The following is a 23,888-nucleotide window of genomic DNA, read 5'->3' as shown; positions in this document are numbered from 1 at the left end:
CAAGCCGGTGGGACTTCCTGTATGTGATACAAGCTGATTAACAGAGGCATCGTACCTGTGCTTGATGCGCGATTGTGTAGACGCGTAGCAATCTTGAGCTTGTTAAAACAAGCGGTTCTTGTCAAATGAAATTGAATTTACATTCATTCTTGCGATGATACCTTTTCTGCCTTAAGTTATGTTTTGTATGTCCTTTTGACGACGCCTGAACTTAATAAGCACCATATAGCCAGGACTGTGCTGATCTGCCATTGAATTCTAAACATTGGCATACAATAGTATCACCATCCTTATACGAACGTCAGTTGCAATCTTTGGGCATAACTTTCCCGAATAACTCCATGTGTAATTCGGGAATTTTCTTTAATTCTAGTGTTTTCAGTATCAGTGTAACTTTATGTTGTTGTGCTGGAACGTTAATCACACTTTCCGTGCCCCGTAAACACCTTTGCGTTTCAAATCCTTTAAATGTCTATAAATTATGTCGTTGAAACAGCATAAAACGTCTAGCCAATGCCATTAAAATAGTTTGTCTAGTATTCGACATCGAATTCAATGGATCATGTCGACTCCCATATTTTCACTTCTTTTTATGTATCTTTGATACACAATTTGAAATGCACTTTTCCTGAACAGTTTTATTGAAACCCTGTATTCTACTGCTGGCAGAGTATAACAAATACTTATTCTTATGCTGCAATTCTATGTTCATATTATTTTAGCTCCAACAGATATACCCCGTCACTTTTCGTTGGTGTTTCGAGAATCTATGGGAAGCTATCGACTTAGGTGAATAAATTATCTTTACAAATATAAAATTGCTCTTAAATGTTAAGGCTATTAATGCTTACTGTATCTATGGGGTAATTTACCCGAATAAACACTGCTTAAAATTTCGATAATATGAAGTTTGACTTAAACAATAGCTTATAATGGGCGTTAAATGTTAAAAAATGAAGAACGTGTCAAATAAAAAATATTCCTCGCTCTCGTCCATAAATGGTATATTTATAGCCATCCATGCCTAATAAATGTGCATCTATTTAGAGCGTTTCAAATGAGAAAATCTAGCCACATTCGAATCAATCGTTTATGCACTATATATGACAGTAGCTGCACAAGGCTTTCATGCGTTTGTAGAATAATATTGATAAAATTGGTATTGTTTCAGCGGGTATTGTGGCAAAGTTCTATCCAATCCGAACCATCAATGGACTAAATTCTTATATCGGTAAAATGCACTTTGAATTGCAATATATTACTGAATTCCTGTAAGAATTAAAGATGCGAGGCATGGATAAAATGATAAAGGAACGAAACGCATGGAATGCCATGCAAAACTTTGATAGCGATTGAATAAAAATATTTCAGGAGAAGAAACAAAAATTGTGCGCATCCGTTCTGTGTACTTGTTTTGTTGTTGGCTTTGATTATGACCTGAAACGATGTTGCACGGGGCTTCTTAGTATTAAAGCATTTACTACTGAAAGGGAACCGATTACTCCATTTTGTTTTTAACCTCTCTTTGCTGTTTTACATAATATCCTCTATTTGTCCGAGTTAACAATTTAAAAAAATAATTTTGTATCGTTGGATAATAATAAATATGTTCAAACATGACTCTATGTCATGAGTCTGACCATAAATCCTTTTTATCACCTTCAAGCCTCAGTTCCTATGAAAGCATCTCGAATCTGTCTCAGTCGTTATTCTGTTGTGAGCTTTAGCAGAGCTTTGTTCTACAATATTTCTTATTTTGATCTGTTATTGAAGGCATAGGTTTTCGCTGTGAATTAAAATATTTAACGCTCTTTGCATGTTTAGTTCTCACGTGATTAGACCGATTCCACATAGAATAAGTTAAGCAAGGACAGTAAGGGCGGTCAAGCTAAAGTGGACAGTAATATGTATATTGAAGTTGTATTATTTGTTAGCTTTTCTTAAAGACTATATGTTACATAATTTGTATTTGATACTTAATCTTGTATAACGTGAAGTTAACGGGTACCTGACTTGAGGATTAATTAGTAAATAATATAATTGATAGTTAATATTTCTATATGATCATGGGTTAGAAATTCACATCATTATTAATGCAAACATGTTTATCTTAATCTGAATCTAGGACATTGGAATTCCCCCATGAAATTACCTGGTCTACCTGATATTTCCCAGTGCTGATTATTATAATATTAATAATAGACCATGTCTTTTGGACAGCTTATAATGTTCTAGGAATAAACGTTCGCCCCTCATCCTGGTTCTATTTTTGTGTCTTAGCTTTTCATATGTTATTTATTTGCGAAATTAATCCTTCTTTCATTTAACATTGAGGCAGACTTAGTCTTATTGTTGTGTTCACATTTTCATTTCAGCAGAGTTATCAATTCAAGGTATTACTCACTGGAAACACAAAGTGTGTATCTATACCATTGTTGGACTGGAAAATTAATTTAGAATTATAGAAAATTCAGACAAGAACATTTTGGATTATATGACTGAGATATTCCAAAATAGTCTTAGTACCTCGCCACAATCAAGGCTATGGTCACATTAGTAAATTTTAGACCACAGGAACAACAAAACATTCAGTATTTGGAATACCACTGGAATTCAGTTGGAACTTTAAAAATTTGAACTTGTGGTAAAATTCTTTAGTCTTTTTCCAGATTTATTTCACAACAACTGTAAATTCTTTTTAAGTTTTCACTTTGTATTTGATGGAAATAAATTATTTGTTGAATTTACAAAACCTGTTGGTTTTCGCTCTTTTCCGTTACCTAACTTAATAACATAGGGTCGTATTTACAGTAAAAAAAACTTAATACATTAAACACGTTGTTACAGTCTTAATTTCACTGCATGATAGTTTTTTTGTTTCACTGAATAGTACAATCTAAATCTCTCTACATGATATTTTGTGTTGTTTATTGTTACGTTAAGCAACTGTTAATGGTTACATTTAGAATGCAGAATATAGTGAATTTTAGGTTACTCAAAAGTAACGAAGCATCCAAACTATATACATCTAACACAAGCATGTAATTATTTATTACTTTAATGGGCCTGATCAAAAAGTGTCCAACCACAAAAACGATAGATTTGTTGTTTTGCAGAGCTGAAATCACTGTAAGTCAAGATTTATAGGTTACATCATTTGTATGGGAAAATATGAGCGAGTTTTGCGGAACAATACTTCACAACCATGAGAGTGAAGTATTACCACGAAAACACAAGTTTATAACTTCCCTTAAAAATGCTGAAGCCATTTTATTATATACTAATTTTATTTTTCTACCTGAGGCTTAATTATAAGAATGTGCTATAAGAAACGAAGTAATTTAATTTATGCTGTACTCAAATAATAAAAAATACACAATCGTACATTCATCAATACATTATAAAAAATATTAATGCGCATATAGCACCACACAAGGACCTCTGAACTTCATCATTTAATCGCACGCTCGACATAGATTTAAGAAAGAATTGTGGTTTTGATGTACCTAAAATTGCTCTTTTGAGTGTGCATTGCAACAACATTTCCAGTTGGCCAGGAATGGATGAATTATTTTGTCGAATTTACTAAATTCTGCTTTTCTGCTTTTGATGGACTGGATGTATCAGCTCTGTCATTTCCTGACAAAGTACATGTGATTTTAACAGGGAAAGACCAACCTAGAATCAGCTGCAGGTGTGTTTTTATCCTGTCATTGTTTAATTGGGATCATAAATTGGAAAATATGAACGCTTTTAACTGAAATTATCAAAAAGATGCCGTGGAATATCACTTTCATTTCATGTTGTGTCCAATAAGGAGAATATGATTGCAGTTGAAAATGTAGTGGAAATTACAGAAAAAATTTATCGGTATCTAATCAAGTTTTAAAACCCAAGAGATATTTAATTTATTTCGGATTTTCTGACCAAAGAAAGTACATTTTAAGGAAATTAAAGACGCAAAAAAATGTAAGTATATTGTTCCCATTCTTTTACTGGCTAAAGAAGACATGTTTATATCTTGTCATTTGCATGGTCGTTTTGAATGTCTGTGTAATGACCTCTACTGTAGTATGGCTTCTTTCGCCAGCCTAAATTCGAAACATTGTATCAAAAGAAAGTTTACGTGGAAAATTACAGAGCAGATGGTATGTGACAATTCAATCAGCTAGCGGAAAAATAATATTCGTCTCTTTGGCTTATTGACTTTGAGACACTTATTTTTCTACCCAAATCTTCAGTTACATTTTTTTCTCGAATTGAGTATTTTCACTTTTAGAATGGTACATCGCTGATAGATATGCGTTAGCCCTTGTCCTCAGTATGCTTTTCTGTGCTAATTTTGCATACCCCAGAGAACGCTAGTCATAGGCTGAACCATTCCATTTACGAAAAGCTATGTACATTTCTCCTAAATAACTGTTTACATTATCGGAATAGTATTTTAAATACTGCATCTCTCATGACATTGTGAATATCACATTCATTCGTTTGCTTGTTTGAATGTTTCATTTGTGACTCAGTAAATTCGTCCATCGAAAACGTTCTCTTTATCATCTCTACTTTAAAATAGACGAAGCAACTTATTTTGTTGTCCACAACCAAATCTAATAAAGTAAACACTAAAGCGTCTACTACATGCGTATATATCGTTTATTTCCAAAGTAGTTCCTAACATACTATACTATTTTTAGACGTATGTGTCGTGTTATACGAGTCCGTGCAATATGGAAAAATATTGCACTATTCGGATAATATAATTAACGGAGAAAAAAAATTAGCATACAGTAAGTTTTATTTATAGTTAGAGGCGAAGTTTGGCCTGTTTAGCCATTTGGAATTGCAAAGAATATTTATGAGAGTAAAATACATTCTTATTCAAAACTAATCCTCGAAAATAAAAATCCACTGACCCACCAGACTTAATTACACAGTATCAGAAAGTATGCGAGATCATGAATCGCTTAAGTGACCTCATTCCTTAAACCAAGTGTTATCGTGGGACAGCTAACACTTTTACAATTAACACGGTAACCATAATTGTATGAATTTCATGCCTCGAGAACCTTGCAAGAATTGGAATTATTCCGCTCTGGTGCCGTTAAGTTTTCATATCAGTCGCATCGGCGAATGTTAACGTTTGCTCTTTCACCGTGTCCATTTTCTACCATGAACACCTTTATTAGAATAATTCATTTCAAAACTGTTCAGTTGCTTCAAAAGTTGGAGAGATGAATCTGAGGTAGGCTACACATGTGTTCCTTTAGCTCCAACTAAATTTGGGAAAGTTGATACTGGAAATTAATAAAGTTGATGGATTGCAAAAAACAAAATATAAAAATATGTTTTCCTTTCCTACTGAATTAGAAATGTCAATGTTTAGGTTATCGAACCAGTTTTTGGTAACAGATCATAGAGATTGTCACAAAAGATTTTCGAATTTAGCGTCTTCCGTTTTTATACATTTATGCTGAAGCGTTTTCACTCAACGGATTTTGTTGGGTTAAAGTCATTGTCTATCGACAGCCTAACTCGGTTCTTGTACCCTTAAGATGTGCGTTACTTTTCAGATGTGTCTTCTAAAATTATATCGAATAAAAAAAATACATTCGCTTAATTTTACCAATAAAGTTCATTGATTTTTTTTGTCCATTCGATTATCTTTTTTCATATTTCTAGATTTAAAGCCGTGTTCGCCTCAATACCACTTCACGTTCGTTTCTGAACTGAAAAATATCACAATTCTGCAGGAAGATTCAATACACACGAGGCTCACCAGTATGCAGGTGTACACGTGTATATAAAAGATTACTGGCATTGTCGTCCTTTCTATATATCTTGCCATTTAAAGCTGGTACTGTACAAGTCCGATGAAAAAATATATTTACAAATTCTTTATAAACTGTAATATATATGCAGATAAAGTCTGGTTGATTAATAATAGTATGAACAACTAGAGTTTTAGTCTGAAAAGCAGTAAATTCTACAGTTACATTGCATCTGATTGAAGCTATTGTATACCATTCTGAGAGTATCATTTTACAGGATTTTACGTTTTCATCTGCACGTATGCTGTAGTCTTCACCTATCCTGCCATGTGACATTCAACACGTACACGGATCTGAATCATTTATCAATTTGTTTTTAAACTCAAAGATTTATATATCAGTGTAGAGAGAGAAGTACCACATAGGGCCTGATCCATTATGAATCTTAGGGAGGATTTCCTCATAAACCCCCATGTTTTATAGTTAAAACGTCTTTATTTAGACCATGAAATCAGAATTAGTATTTCTGTGTCTCAGTTAATGATACTCTTATTATTTCAACAAGTGAGAAACACTACGTTATAAAGTTTAGTTATTAAAGTTAAAATGCCTATAAAAATAACTTTACAAATTATTTTACATCAGGACTTGTAGACTCTGAAAGTAAATAACTGTTTCTCATAATTCATATATGTTCTTTCACTTGCCAAACCGTTACATGTAGAGTTTCAAAGTCTTTGAAGAACACAACAATCTGAATTTAGAATTCTTCCTAGCTAATATAATTACGATATTGGTGTTGGTGTGGGCAACTGGTAACGGGTCAGGGTACCAAGGAACAATGGCATGCGAACCACTTTGATGTTATTTAGTACATTTGATAAATCCAAAATTAATTGTATAGAGCTCTATGGTTTATTTCGTTTGTGCGGTTTATTAATAGGCTTATAAAAAAGGTCATTACTGAATTTAATACCTAGCACAAACCACTCTATATGCAATGTGTTCAGCGTGTTCCTGATTAAAATTTTCGCAACTACGTTTTCTTAAAAAAAATTGAATTCACACTTTTCTTCCCCATTATTAATCCATTTTTAAGCGTTAATAATTGTACCAATTATGTGCCTATAACGCACTTGCAGCTTGGGGACATTGTGTTTTCTTAAATAATTTATTTGATTAATTGTCGACCGCCTCTAGAGCTTGTAAACGATTTTCATGTCATGATGGTTTCACACTAAAATGCTTCCGAGAAACAATTTAGATTCCAACTTCATTAGCATGTCGCCTGGTCGGTGTTCAAAATCAAAATAATCGGTCCAATCATTTGAAATGTGATCTCGTGGAGATGACATAACATGTTGTTGTGGGGTTTAACACCATTTTTTCAGCACAAGATAGGCTATACATGGAGACCAGTATTAATGGTGGAGGAAGAACCCGGAAAAAACCCGGAAAGAACCACGGACCCACGAGAAGTTACTGACAAGCTTTCTCACATACCCACATTGGCCGAATCCGAGACTCGAACCCACGCAGACAGTGGCGAGTAGGCAATGAACCGTATCGGATAGTGCTTTCAGCCACTCGGGTCGGGGCCCCCAAAATAACGTGTTTTAAATGGAAATGTTTCAAACAAGTCCCCAGGAAGAATGACAATGTCAATATATTCTTTCATTACATAATTAAAGCCTTTCAAGAAACTACGTTTGGTTGCGGAAATGTAGCATATGTTTTCATACTAGTTGGTGGTGGTCTATTACGGACTATGCATGAAATACCCTGAATGTGTAAATGAAAAAAACAACAACATTTAGTCTCGAATAACCACGAGCTTCACATGCAGAGATTGCTTCATTTTATGAAAATCTTTTTATTCATCCGCTAAAATCAGCTTGATGGTGTTTACTCTGTAGTCTCCTAATACCAGTCAACCATTAAACAAGAAATAGACGGTTGGTTGGTTGGATTGCTGGTTTATTATCTGGATATGTTTTAGATGCACCATCAGCACCTTGCTTGCCGATGTTGTTCCTTTGAAATGGGAATTAATGACAAGAGCACACTGACTCTATGAGCTGTGAGATAGTAAAGATAGCCTTCTCGTGTATAGAATTAAACAAATAACGAAGACGACAAACATTACAAAGGAAACATGGCACAAGCTCTTTGCGCTTATTACAGACGACCTAAAACTTTCTGCGTAAATTCTTAATTTTAAATCATTTACACCAACTAGCTAGAAACAATTAGGGAACAATGAATAATTTGTTTATATTCCACTTTTAAAACAATGTACATGTTTACATGTCATTTTCCTCCCATTTATTCATTTTATTTAGAGTATTCTCGGACCGGCCCGTTTGTCAGTACCCCACTACCGACTTTGAAAAGAATATAAGGCGTCAAGGATATACAAAATGCAAAAAACCTTACTTATTTCATGCATTGATTCATTATATTCTAACCTGATCGTCGCTAGTTGATGTTTCGAATATTGGAAGCAGAGGGCAAAGTTTTGTTGAAATTGAATTATTCTAGGAACCACAAAATAGACAGTAAGCAGTCTGTCTGCTTCTTTACATCGGAAGCTTCTGCTTGCGTTGAAACGCCAAAAGGTCGACAGTGTTAGGGACTCCTTGCCGATAATCATATTAAAAACTATAAATCAGTGAATGAAAAAATTAGGTTTTGTAAAGTTTTAGATCTATGATGCCAACTATTTTTAAAATATGTGGGTTAAGAATACAAACAAACGGGATGATGTGAGAAAACTATAGTACTTTCATAATCAGCTTCATTGACAACCAGATGTTTGTTTTATATGCATTTCTTCATGACCGACATAGCATTTCCAGACAGAAGTCGGAATTAAAGTTACCTGATTCAATATTTACTCGTTAATTTACTTTCGTATTTTTCGTTTCTTATTTATATATGTATGAAAAGGCTACCTGGCGTGCATAAATATTTCCCTACCTCACGCCCTCCGTCCCTCTAAATAATTTTCTTGAGGTCCTGAAGATGCCAGATAAATCGTGATTATTAGCCGTCCCTTCTTTCCAGTTTAGACAGTAGTGTTGTTTACAAGACCAGTTCAAAATGTCTTTACTTTTTCTACCATTACATAATTCGGGCCCTACCATTTAGCTTCAGTGGCAACCATTTATTTGGCAGGACAACTGTAGACGGTAGTCAGAATGAAGGTTTCTGCTGCAAACGTTCATTGGTTAACTTACAGTTCATGATATAGTCGTGTTTACTGTTTACAGTACACTTGTTTGACGTGGTGTTCTGGGATTTATTATTCTCTCGCTGTCTCTCTGTCTCTCTGTCTGTCTCTTTCTCGTTTCCTGCGGGCGTTAAGTTTGGCAGAGCAGACAATGTTGATATGTCACTAAGGCCTAAATGAATTTCAGTTTGAAATTCAAAGAATCGACTTTATCAAAATGTAAAGCTGTTCAATGCAATATATCTATTTAATAATTTTATGAAAAATGCTTGTCACGTTTGGTCACTCAAATTTGTGAAATATTTCTCGGTGCTATTTCAATCTGTTCTACGCTCCAGCTGTTTTTTTTATATCTGCTCTTTGCCACACGCAGAGATTTCTTTAAAAAATAAAACGATTACCTCAAACTGTCGAAATCGATGAGTGTTTTATGCAGCTAAAATTGAAGGTGATGTAAGTTAATATACAAAGGACATACTAACACTTGCCCTGCATACTCATATCGATCTGTATATATTCGAATGCGAACCTCCGCTCAATAACATACATTTTTTTCTATCGCCATTACTCCATATTATTATTTTCCTTATAGTGTTGTACCGTTGTTCAGTCGATAACCGAATTCCGAGCAAATACTCATGGGACCGTCGTAAAATGAAGAATTCGACTCAGCTGTGATTAGTACTGGCTATTTACCTAATTAAAGTGATTTTGTTGCATGCATGTATGCATGTGTATATATATATATATATATATATATATATATATATATATATATATATATATATATATATATATATATAATATGTTCTTTTCTTTGTAGTGCTTGAATGTAAAATTCGTTCTTGGGTAACTAAAAGAGCATTTCGTTTTGCTTAACTTCTTGGATGTTCTGATTTCAAATTACCATATATTGCATGTCTTCAGGTGCAAGTTTTATCAATTACACTAATTGTCTGAATTATTGTTATCTTTTCAAGAGGCTTATGCTTAGTGCATTGAATGCCTTAATTAAATGTTTGTGCGGCCAATATATCGTTCCGAATATGTAGTATTGAGCCTAATCATCTTAGTTTTGAAAACAAATTGCGTGCCCCTAAGAACTTGAATATGTGCTTTAATTTGTAGATAAAAGAAGTGTTTCACCCATTATAATATTTTCCTTAAAAATAAATTTGAGGTAAAAGAAAAAAGGCATACCCAAGATCCCAAACGTTCCCAGCCCTCCAGCCTACCATCCCATACAGCTCCTCCGCCACACCCCGAAAATTAAAATGGTAGGATTTTAACGAAAGCCTGACAGGTAAAGTTGTTTTACCTGTGTAATAGTGTCTCCCTGTCGGCGTGAGATTAGCTTTTAACGTATCCAAAACTAAGTTTCAAGGATAGGTAAAAATACTTTGCGTGTACACCGTTACTACTAAAACTGACTACCTAAAGACTTGACTCTACAGTCTTATATTCGATATCTGACAGCATATAGTCGATAATTCGTGACATTTAAGACGATAATTTTTCTTCGTTATGCAATGCAACAATGAATAGGTCACTACTATATAACTGAACCTATTAAATTAACTATAGTTTTAATATTCTGCCATATAACTTTAAAAATGCAATAAAACATTTGATAACTTACAACTAATTTTAACGTTCTGAGAATTAGGCATAACATGTAAATACATCATCGATATTAAAAATGTGATCTTTATTGAATCACTAAGTTATCTCTAACTTGAAACATCTGCATACCTTTAATATAATTAATATAGTTTTTACCATAAAATGTGTGTGTGTTTACTTCGTTTTTGTTTTCGTGTAATGGAAATAGTATAAATACAAGTCTTTAAAAAAAGAGATAAAATTATTTGAATCTTTGAATCCTCACTTGCATTATTCCCCGGTAACCAGCCAATGCCTAAGACTTCAGATAGGCTGAAATTACTACGTGCATTGCATATAACCATTTGTTGGATTCAGGGTCCAATATATTTATTCTCTATCGAAACTAGCTGCTATCATCTCTGAGTAGCAGAGCGGCTAGGACAGAACGGTATTGAAACGTTGCCAGAGAGAGAGAGAGAGAGTGGCTGGTGCCGATGAGCACGGTAGAACTCAAGATATATTTTTCAACGAAGTGTTAAGCAATGACGGTTGCACCAGTAAAAGTCGAAATGGAATTCCTTTTGGTTGCAATTCAGCAGCTTTGATCGCTACCAATCTGCGCCGGGAGGAGAAGCTGCTATTCTGATGTAAGAGCTTTGAGGTGGAAGAATTTGGGAAGATTTCTGAGGAAAGTTCATTATGCCTTAGTATTGCGTTTATAAATAACACAAATTGCAATGTTGTCATATAGTCACGTCCAAGTACACACAGAGAATATAAAAATACGTTCGAATTATTTCCCAGTCATTGAGTATATTGATTATTATATGTGTGATATCAGATTTTTTCAGTGACCATTATTCCAGTACATTTGTGCATCATCCAATTCGATCTATCAACCCACAAGACTTAATGATTCGCAATAAAATATTTGATTTGGATGTGCTAGATTGGAGCAAGGGTTTACTGCATGAGTTACACAATTGGAAATAAAAATGACAAGTATTTCGTTACAACGTTACGTCACGATACGTTAAATCTCACAAAACAGAGAACCATTGTCAAAGTTTACAATCTCATGATCGATACCAATGGAATGTTATTAGATCATTCGCCACAGTTTCTTCGGTAATCATGATTGGTGCCATAGATGTAATTGGAAGTTAAATGAGGAGTAAATAACTATATGGAAGGTAAGATTTCCGTGTTCTCTTTTTATTATATTCTTTGAAGTCGATCTGTTGCTCATTTTGTATAACGTGTGTGATATTCGGCATGTAGTTAGGTTTATTACAACACAAACCAGTCATCTGTAGTTGACGATGCATACAACTTCTTCAATATATCCGAGTTTGGTAGTGTATTATCATTGGTAGTGTATTATCAATCTTATTTTTTTTACGGACATAACAAAAACGGTTAGAAAGGTTTCAGGAATTAATAAGGAAAATTTCTATATAGAAATATGTTTTAAAGTGTGTGTGTGAAAGAGAGAGAAAGATAAAGAGATAGAGCTGAGAGTGGGTGATGGTGGGATGGAGTGAAATCAATTTTGTCAAGACAAAGAGAAAGTCTGACATGGCCATGTTACACAGTACGTGTCCTTTGCAGCGTTATCGCTTCGGACTGCAAAATGGGATGATACTCTTATCGTACTAAACAAAAATAAATCCTTCGATTTGACAAAGAACTCGTACGAAAGTAAGCAAATGCATCAATATTCACAGATTCGCAAACTGAGATCTGATATTTAAAGGGAGACGATGGTACCTCCGCAAAGTTTATCTTTCATAAATTAAAATCCCATCTTTATATGAAACAATGGTTATAAAAAAAAACTTGCCTGCTTAAAATCTACATTTTTGAGACAAACGTTTTGTTTGTTGGAATGTCAATGTACGGCTTACATTGTCTAATACAAAATGGACAAAACAAAGTGAACCAGCGTCGGGACACATAGTTTGCTCAAGCATATGTAACAAGAGACAATTAAAATTTTGATGCTGGTACTTCTGTGTTCGTGTACACGATAGAAGTGTGCGTGGAAACTAGAAGAATGAATAAAGACGAGTTAGAATGTTGAACCTTTATCTATGCGAATGATGTATTCTCGTTATGTATTGGCAGACTGATCTGAATGGATAGTCATGCACTTTGACTAACATTTGAGGAGAAGAACCTTACGTTTATCCATCAAGTGATTTATCGTGCAGAATGAAATCGTGTAATCTTCCTCGCTTATTTTATGACTAATCATAACACTGACATATAATTTGTTTAGAGCAACTTTGTTAAACATGCATCTTTCTAGGAACAAGCTTCGTTGAAGAATTAAATTGAAGTGTCAAGTCCAATGCTCCCTGCTATGAAACTTCTCCAGGAATTTGCTTGAACTGTCAAATTACACGTTTTGACATGAAAAGTTTCCTTTCATTTTCAACATTGCAGTTGTATCGATCTTAGTATCATTTTCATATTCTTTACCGTATATACTCGCTTGTAAGTTGGGTCCAACTTCAAACAAGATTGATACCTGATCTGTTAACGTATAATCCACCAGCAAAATCAAGGTATATGTCCTTTCTTCTACTTATCTGATGGACGCATATCTGCCGGCGCACTGTGCTACGTCAGATGTATGGAGTTTGATCTGTAATATACTAGAGAATATACTAACCTATTCTGATACATATCCCAAGGGATTATTTTTTTCAGCAGTTGTGTTGGCCTCTCTACGTTTACTACTATCGTAATTTTATCATTTTGGGACTTCTTTTCGTAAAAAGGAAATATTTGAAATTGCGACAATAATTAAGACGAAAAGCGACCTAGATTTATTCGAATTAAGTACAAGTTTCAAAACGTAAGACTTTTAATTAAAATTTAAAAAAGACCCAACTCTTCTTTACCAAGTCAACCGTTTCTCTCTGTCATAACATTATATAATCGTTTTTCCAGAGCTACCATGGAAAATTTAGTAATTTTGCATACTTTATGGAATTTAATTAGTTGTAGGTGTTGGAGTAAATTTCACAAAAATGAGTCAATACACAGAAGAATCCCATAGCATTTTAGCAATGTCACACAAAACCAAAAGACGTTTAAAAACCGTGCTTGAAATTCATACGAATTTCACTCAAAAGCTAAAAACTTATAACAATGTGCAATATTTTTATTAAATTGACTAATTGATTGATTGATGGTAAACACAAATGGACACATACTATGCCTCCATTACGCGCTTTTAAGATTGAATTTTCAATAGGTCTTTATAGCGCCAACCTAATATCGAGCCTTTAAATCTCTGTATGTCGTAGCGGTTCTTCGTGTGAAATCCACATGTGACAATTAACTTCATGCACTGCAAATGAATGTTGTCTTTCTCACAACACCAGGTTGAGAACTAGTTTTAATTTCTTTCTTGCTAGAAGGGTACTGAAAATGCGTGCCATGCTTCCAGTGAGTGAAAGGGTGGTATAGCGGCGGATTAATTTGTGTAACTGAGGAATGTGCAAAATGTAAAGAAGCTATCTAGACAGTCAGGTGTGCATATTGTACAGTCACTTGCCGAACAATGACAAAAGCGGCACTAAACTCGCCCATAATTTAGGCATCTGAGACGACCGACGGTTGGTGGTCAAAGATATTGGTGGTCTAAAACATTTATCAGACAAAAGTACTTTTATCAGTGAATGTTATTAAAATAAAGGTAGCTTCTATATCCATCGTTAGCCGGTGTCGTGATATAATGTACTCAAATATTGCCATCTCATATGTAGATTGCAAAGGGATGCCGTAATTAAGTAAAAACATGTTGATTGCAAATACCTGTCGCGATATATTTAATTTATCTTATTTGAAACTCACTTTTATTCACCATAATCAAAAATAAATATATAAGCATCTCATTTTAATTATGTTTCGTAGCAGTTTATGGCGATAAAATAAGCTGTAACCTTGCATCAAAATCTCTATCTCTCTCCCTGTATGTATGTATGTATGTGCATATATATATATATATATATATATATATATATATATATATATATATATATATATATATATATATATATGCATTAGTGTAGACAAAATTGCTTTTAAACATGGTTTCAATAAAGGTTTACATTTGCAATCGGTTTTAATCAGTTTGTCTTTTTAACTTTTGTATACGCATTTTACCAGTGGAATTTGTTTTCTTGCTTGACGTCCAGGAAGAAGAAACATATTACAGAATCTAAACAACTTATTTTTATACGTTATTATGATGCTTGTAAACATTTTTTTATTTTTGAAGCTTATTTATATTGATACGTTACGACGATCGTTTCGTGTGGACTTGGCTTCCTCTAAAAGCCTAATTGAATTAGAATTATTTAACTTAGATTTCAGCTGAGCACTGTGGGAATTTAAAGACGCTATTCTGGTTTGAGGAGAATATTTGTGTAATACACAATAATTATTTAGAACCGTCATCTGTCCTTACACCGCGAATTAGAGCTCGGTACCGAGAAAAATACCGCGGTATTCCTGAATGTATCGCGAAACATACCACGATATACCGGTAATACCGCGCACCTATACCTAGAATATCCACGCTATAAGAATAAATTCTGTTTCATATTCCATCAATTACTCAAACGATCATATAGTTAACTATGTCGAGCAAACAATCAATTAGTTAACTATTTAATGCAGAACAGAGGTTACAATTATATATCGAAGTTTCCAAGAATATGTAATTTGATTGATAAGAAGTCGACCCCTACTGTTATAAACGTGTCCTTAGCGTGCCCGGAGATATCAAATCGAATCCATTTTAAGTAGTTACAAACTTATATATTCCACGTATAATACCCAAGTAATTAGAAAAACATGTCAAATAATGTATTTATGTAACTTTAATTTAACATAATGAACTTTGTGAAAGTTTCTTTACGACAACGATAAGCAGAAGCTCTTATCACCAGTATCACCAGTTCTGCCGAACCCGGTTATATCAATAAGTTGAGAGACGAACATGCAAGGCAAGCAGTGTACTGTATTATTGGCTTCTGACACACTTCTAGAAGAGCATGTGTGTGTGTGTGATTTGGATTTTTAACATAGCTTTAACAATGTTTCAGTCATATTGCTACGATGTCTACAGTGTGACAGTTTATAGTGATATCTAGCACTGGGGCATCATGCCACAGACATGTAGCATGATATCCCACCCAGTCACATTATCCTGACACCAAACCGACCAGTCCTACACTAGCCTCTTAATGCTGAGCGCCAAGCGAGGTAGCTGTTAGTAACATTTTTGTAATTCTTTGGTATGACTCGGCCGGGGATCGAACCCACGACCTTCCGCTTCGGAGGCGGACGTTCTAACCACTAGGCCACCGGAGAGGTCAATTTTACATGTAGATCCTAATGCACATGTAATTACCTATTAATTAAGAAATTAGTTTTCTTACCTGAAATTGATGTGGAGGATTATGGTCTCCATTTAAAACTTATTGGCAATTGAACGTCATCGAGTCACATAAAAAAGGGATTGGAAGTGAGTGCTGGACATTTGTCTATATTAAATTGTGCATTAATTAATTAATTAACTAAAATTAAGTTTTAATTATTTTAGGTTTATTTTGGAATTTACTTATTATGTAAGGTATTTAAATAGTTGCTTATTATATTAGCGTGAGACGTGTTATTTGAATAATTGCTCAATTGGATACGTAGCTGGATATATCCCCCTGAATAACAAATAAGTAGGTTTTGTAAACTGTCATGGATGAACCCATATAAATAGAATTATGATTCGTTCATGCCAGCATTAAGACGCTGGCTAAAATAATTTCAGTCATTTATCCGCCTACCGATCTGTAATTTAGTAAGATTTGTCCCTTCTTCTGACGAACGAAGAATGATGAGGATTCGTTCTTACTTGCTTTTCTCTTATCGTAGTATCAGCCATGAATCTAAGAGTCAAATCCGTGATTATGAGGCGTATGAACTGCGTTGAGTCTAGAAAGTAACGATACATTTGAGACAATCCGTCTGAAATGTAAATGTAGTTGTCCCTTGAAACGGATCTAAGAGACTATTCTCTGCAATGGAGATTTCTGTCTATCGGATATATGGTACATATTTTGTTTTATGAAATATTAAGTTATTTATATTTCACATGCATTCAGCTGACTACTTGTCTTCTACACACAAGGACACATGCTTAGTTAATTTTATAGCACGGTGACAACTCTGTCGAAGAAACAAACGACACCATTCTGAAACAATACAGTTGTTGGAGGTAGAAAAAGTCATCGATGTATCAAATATGTTCTGTTTCATATTATTTGGTCCCGATAGACAACCCTTCAAAACTACAATTTCTGCACCATTATACAGCCCTATATTCAGTTTGAAGAAACACACCATAAAGAAATATTTGCAACGCAATTTCTTCCTGACAGTAGCTAGCTCGAGGTCTAATCATTTTGAAATAAACCTGGAATCGTGCAGTGGTATCTTATCTCCAGTTACAATTGGTTCATGAAATACAATCTCTTATCTAACTGTTGTTTATTATTGAATTTGTTTAGGCAAAATCCATGGTTTTCTGAATCAAAAAGGATCCGTCACTGTTTTGAATTGCAACATATATCCGGAACATTACCAATACGCCCTTCTTGTTTTTATGTCTTTTGTTAGTTGTTATTTCAGTAAGGATGACAGCATGTTTATAATCAGTGTTTGTAACTACAACATAGTTTCATGGATTTGTTCACTCAAAAATCGGAGCAGACTCGGGTGACCTAGTCTAATTTAAAAGTCAAAATGAAAAAACTAGGTACAACTTGTACTAATGTATATAGCTTGAGACGCGTAAATGTACCTTATGAATATAGAAAACAATAACACAGGAAATGATAATAGTTTTATTTCTAAGGATATTATTTTGGTTAAATATGAAATATGCAAAAGCAGATAATGATCAAATGCATTTAAAATCCTTAACAAACTCTTATATTTATTGCCTCCAAACATCTTTCGTTTTGGATGCAGGTACCTCTGTACATTTGTAATACAACTCTGGCCACATTCTTTGCAAATGTAATAATAGTTATCTATCCTTGAAACGACTTGAAGGTAGCAGCAGTCCGTAATTCACAGGAACCACAGATATCATCTGGTTACTAGTCATACTGAGGTTACGTGTAAACAAGAAGCAAACCGAAAGAAACTTCATCTGAATGCAATAAATGTGTTTGCAATATGTTACTTTATTAATTAACTCAATCATTTCAGCAACTGTTTTGATGCTGACTTTCTCTCTGTCTCTCTCTCAATCTCTTTGTTATACGGGTGATGTCATTTATATTTATTTCCCTTTTGTTTTATCAGATATGGAAGTGGTGTCATCGCTATTTTTTAGCAGGGCCTATATGACTTACGTATTATAATCATTTTGTCACCATGCAGCCTTGCATGATTAAAGTCATATAATTGTTATTTCACCAAGGAGCCTTGCATCCTTACAGATTAAAAAGGGTATTGCTCTCTTGTCTGCTCCGTTCTCATACATGTTTGGTGTGTTCTATTCAGAGTTGAAGCTTATGATATTTTCTATTTCTTTTTTGCTTTGAGTATTTCTTTTATGTCACATATTCTACATAAGAAGTTATATTTTTAGAAGTATGAGCGATTTGGGTTTCAGCCCCGCCCCATACGAAAAGTGAGCTCACTAGTTTGCATAGGTTAGTCTCTAAATTGCTGCTTCTGTCAAGCCGATGGTCTCATGGGTAAAATCGGGTAATGTAAGTTACTAAGTGGTTCAAATTGTCTCCTTTATTTTTTGCTCCATTCAAAATTTCCAGAGGCAGTTACGTGTGGCAGCATGATTATAGGTAATGTGAAGAGACTGAAATGTTTCATGCTAAATACCAATACAGTTACTTATTAGGTAACCAATAATTTATTGGCAATACGATATGGAGCATGCGTAGGATGTTGAAAACAAGTCATATGCGATTTATATAGAACAAAGGAACTGAAAGGTCCGGGCTGAATTTCATGATTGATGATCGCATATTTATAATTGATTACATAGTATTTCTTATTTACAATGACACTACTGAGCTCTTTTCGGAATGATTAAATGCAGACCTATTTTAAACTTAATTTAATGAAAGGTTAATTAATCGCAAGAAACTACAAAATCGTTCAAATAGGTGTATGTTTCTGCCGTCAAATTAAATTATCTACAACAGAATGAGAAAGTAGAAATTTAATACGACCTAGTTAATGGAACGGTTCGTCTTGAATATTGACTCAGGCCAAAACATAATTTAGTTATCTTACACACATGACTGACACGAACCTTTATCAGATGAGATTCCTTAATATGAGATTCGACAACACATATATACGGTCTAAAGTTTCCTTCTTGTGATCGTTTACGAAATGTGTGATTTAAACTGTAGTATTTTCAAACGATTCTTCATATTGTCTATTGTGTTTTACATTAACATTCCTTCATGTGTGTCAAACATTAGCAAGGTATTTTGCGTGGAATGCGTGTCAGCCTACTTTAATTACTATTGCGAGCTCGTCTGTCTGTCTCTTTGTCCGACTAAAATTGGTATATAAATGTTATGTGAGAACGATGTATAGTAGATGGTAAGCTTAGATCTTGTCATACTAGATCAGTCATGGTTATGTGTGAATGCTAACAACCCATGCGCTCCTCAAGTTTGTAGTCAGATCTATACATGCAGGATTCGTCAGGTGGCACTAGAACCAGTGACTGAAGAACCCTCTACTGTACTGAACCTGTAACACTGTATTATAATTTCCAGGTATTACGAACATTAGAACTGCCGATGAATGAATCGGATGTGTTCAGAAGAAATTAAGAAACGAAAATGAGGAGGAAGGTAGTTATAACCCTTCCAAGATATATTTTTAGCAAGAAATGAAGGTTTCTTTCTAAAAAATAATTTTATTGTTCAAACAAATAATTGAACACTCTCTAAAAGATATGGGAAATGTATTTCAAAATTATACTGAAATTTCGTCGTTATGATATATTTCCTGAAACTAATTATACTTCATGAAAATGTCAAATCTTTGAAATTAATGACTTTAAAGACAATTAAGCATCATACATTACCATATATGTTGGTATTATTTTATACATATATCTCATTACATATATCTGGATGTAAACAAATATGAAACAAATATCTTGCTTAACGATTCTGAAATCTGACTGTTTAGAATAAATATATCAATTGCACGTATCCAGTTTGGCGGTAAAGCCTGTGATGTTCATAATTTAAGAAGGAATATCCCCACTATTAATTTGTTTTTGTTTCTATGTTGACGTCACTGTGATATGTGTATTACGTCAGAACTATAATCGTTTACTTTGACAATTTTACAGAAAGTTCCTTCTAACTTTAGGAATTAGATTTTTTTTGTGTAAGTTTGTTTCTTCATTGTTTTGATATAATATATTGGCGAATTGCCTGGCACAACGCTGTCTCCATCTTCTGAAACCTGCAAGATACAGTTTGACATCCAAAACGCACTTAACTTATAATTTAACTGTTGATGTGTTTAATACTTTTATATTATGGTAAGAATAGTTATTATTGTACATACCCATTAAATAAGTCAAGCTTGATGTTGCGTTTGATACAGGTGATCAATATGTATTTCGATATCATACACCAATGATGGGACCAGCTTAGATGCTTTGACGTGCATGAATTGAAATTCTTACCTGTACCTACGGGAACTTTTCTACATCATAAAGATTTTGAATTTCATTCACAATATATAATTTACAGAGTGTTGATTTATACTTTCATTCATAGTATATAGGTAATAATATTTGGGAAGGGTAAACGAAAGGGTAGGTAATAAACACAAAACCTTGTTTTGTTCAAAGGCGGAGGAAAGTACTGACTACCTGCCTTGACATATCCCTACTCCATAGTAATGAACTCCTCGACATATCTCGACGCTAGACTACTTCTTTTCGCTTCATGGGAACACAACAAGTATTTAGTTTTGTGATCGTGTTGGTTGACCTCACTTATATAAAGAGCAGGTAGTTATTGTCATTTTCTAAAGAAGTTTCTAATGGTGGAACACATTGTCACATTTAAAATGCAGATATGCTCAAAGAAACTATCTCCCAGCTGATACCCGCAATAATGGTTTGCGGACAGATTGTTGTGGTGCTTTTTTTTTTTTTTTAATTTTTAATTTTGTTTCATTCTTTTCGGTTTATGGAAGGGATGAAAAGAAAAGAATGGAAGAAATACAATTATAAAAGCCTGACGCATGAAACAAAGGCAACTAGAGAGAATACACAAAAAGGAAGACTTTTTGCATGATTACCATATATCGGTATTATATATCCTACTTCTTGTGTTAATCTGTACAGAAAGTATACCAAGGAAAGAGCTGAAGAACGTAACCGTTGAAATCTATGCTTCAATGCACTAATACACTCATGTACAACTATTAAGTTACGTATGCAGATGCATATATATATATATATATATATATATATATATATATATATATATATATATATATTATATATCAGACAGATTAGAGAAAGTTTAATTCGTACTCTACGGAGATTCGTACCCAGGTCCACGTGTAAAAGGCACCCATCGCCTTGCCTGCACACACTAGCCCATATTCCACGACTAAGCACAAATCAACAAAAAATGATGCTACTTAATCAGTGTTATAAGAACTCGTTTGTAGCAGACACACTCATATGACGACCTAGTAATTAATTTTCAGCTATCTAGACAGTCATTCCGGATTTCGGTGAAAGAAATCAAGGTATGTAGGATTAATTGTAGAGAAAATAAATATACACCAGACAGAACGGAAAATGGTATCCCTGGATTCCAACGAAGAATGCTTGATAATAGTAGGCATTCTACTATAGAATCCAGGGATAAGACGTTTCGTTCTGTCTGGTGTATATTTATAATTATAGAGTAATGAGGGAAACTTACCTTTCTTCACAAACGTATAAAGACATTAGACGAAAAGCTTATACAAGGGAAAATATTCCCGTACTATTCAGAAACTTAAATTGGTATCGATATATAACCACCTTGTATAAATAATTATTTCTGTGTGTAAAAGAGCGGCTTTGAGGAAACGCAGTTGAGTCGCTGCCAGCGAGAAAGTGGTCAGTGCCAACGTGTTTAATGTGATTCAGGCGGTATTTTCTGATAAATGTACTAAAAACGAAAATTGCAGTAGTGCAAGCAGTAAAGTAGATACAACTGATTCCACGTCAACACGAGGGCTTTAAAATAGCATTAAAAATGAAGCATCTAGTCTGATGGAATCAAACAGTGGGAGAACTGGTTGTGGCTCTAAGGGTAAATCCTGTATTCTGAATATTTAACTGTTCAAGAAATTGTTATCTTAATCTTTGAGTGGATCTCACAGTGGGTTCGTTTCTTCTCGCCTCCACCTTTCGGTACAATAAGCACGACCTCTAATATGTGTTGTGCATACTTTAATATACGTATATGTTATTATCGCTGTGCCATCCTTCTCATTTCAGTCTAATATGCACATACAAAACGACAATATGCTGTGATATTAGTTATCTTTGATCACAGCAAGGGTGAAATGTTTTTGAATCGTGGAACGTTGCTCTCACTGAAACGCGTTGGGTTTGCCATGATTTTAAATTTCAAGCTTTGGCAAAGACAGTTTTATGCTATGATTGGTGCTATATGATATTTATTGGGGGGCGGTCGAGTTTTTTTTCCGTTAGACGGATCATTTTAAAAACACCCACAAATCCATAAACAACATTAGCAACACGATTATTAATACAAATATGTGATGGAACAGTAAGATAGCGGCATACGTTTGAGTTTGTAATTCTGTTTTATTGTCTCCACTAACAGAGTTCCTGAAACAATTACTACGCTTCATAACGATCTGTCCGTTGCATATATGTTTGGCTAATTGAATCTTAAATTCAGGGATTAGATTTGGTATTCGATTATTATTTCTTTTCAAATGGTAATAATCACCTTAAATCGATTGAAATGTCATGCTTTGTGGCTCTTTAATGGCTACACTCCCTCCTTGTGAATTTTTCAGTGAAACAACATAGACAATTTGTGCCTTCCCGACATGCCGGATTCCGGGCATTCGAAACCAATCTGGTAGATCAAATGTTAAAGCAGTTTAGATAGAGACTGGAGATGATTGATTGTTATTTGGATCGTGTCGAATTGTAAACTGTCATGCTTCTGTTTCTTTGAATTATCACTCTTGAATAAATTGTGTTCAGTAGATGGCTTTGCACCAAACATTCCATTTATTAACAGATCAGCGCGAATGAAATAAGGTCTCAAAATGTTTCATTTTGCCAAGCAACGCATATAAATCTGCCGCACATATTTAACAATTCGGAACGAACAGTTTCTACCTTCGATGAAAAAGAAAATTGCTGGTTTTCATTTTACACACAATAATATGCAAATTCTTCAGATTCCTTAGGGACTGAATACGCTTCATCAGAGTTATATTAGACTGTCATTAGTTTTAACTGATTAATCAAATATAATGGTCCATTCCGTTTGAATAACGTTTTAATCTTACATAAACATTAAATCATTATGCTAATTCCGATCTCGGTGTAACCTGTTAGATCATGATAGTGTCATTGTATACACACTTCAGTCATGTGATCGTATATCCTAGCATATAATGTTGGATCCAATGATAAGCGCTTTCTTCTGTATCGTATATAGGTGTCAACTTATAACTATTATCTAATGCATATATCTTGCATTCTTGAAGATAAATCAAGTGGCTTGTGTACATAGATGAGTGTTAAATTGTGTTTGCCGTTGTTTATTTATCGTACACCTTGAGACCTTACCATCAACCGTGCTCAATCATTTATGGAGAATGGGTACATGTGACCCAGTCGAGTTTTGTCATTATTTGTTTCATTGGTTCGACTCCAGCTTGGAACGAATTATAACGCTCCAACCTGTCAGAGTATGTATGTATGTATGTATGTATGTATGTATGTATGTATGTATGTATGTATGTATGTATGTATGTATGGATGGATGGATGGATGTATGTATGTATGTATGTATGTATGTATGTATGTATGTATGGATGGATGTATGTATGTATGTATGTATGTATGGATGGATGGATGCATGTATGTATGTCGTTCAAAGGTCAATATTTGAAAGAAGTCTAATATTGACAAAATACTG

At 34.1% G+C, this 23,888-nt stretch overlaps 1 protein-coding gene across 3 annotated transcripts in view; it reads left to right on the top strand.

The window, feature by feature from the left end:
* Nucleotides 1-23,888, top strand: part of LOC149785932 (somatostatin receptor type 2-like) — a 342,548-nt gene that overhangs the window by 231,467 nt on the left and 87,193 nt on the right. Inside the window, exon 1 of one of the 3 annotated variants that reach the window (XM_089976169.1) lies at nucleotides 11,042-11,798. The exons of the other annotated variants lie outside the window; for them this stretch is intronic. The gene's annotated coding sequence lies outside the window, so the exon portion shown is untranslated. Of the gene's footprint in view, nucleotides 1-11,041; nucleotides 11,799-23,888 lie in introns of those variants that run through there. 3 annotated transcript variants of the gene reach the window in all.

This window comes from Sinohyriopsis cumingii, chromosome 12, assembly GCF_028554795.1.
Source record: "Sinohyriopsis cumingii isolate HCF-2022 chromosome 12, ASM2855479v2, whole genome shotgun sequence".
Lineage (NCBI taxonomy): Eukaryota > Metazoa > Mollusca > Bivalvia > Unionida > Unionidae > Sinohyriopsis > Sinohyriopsis cumingii.
This window is presented reverse-complemented; position numbering and strand designations above follow the sequence as displayed.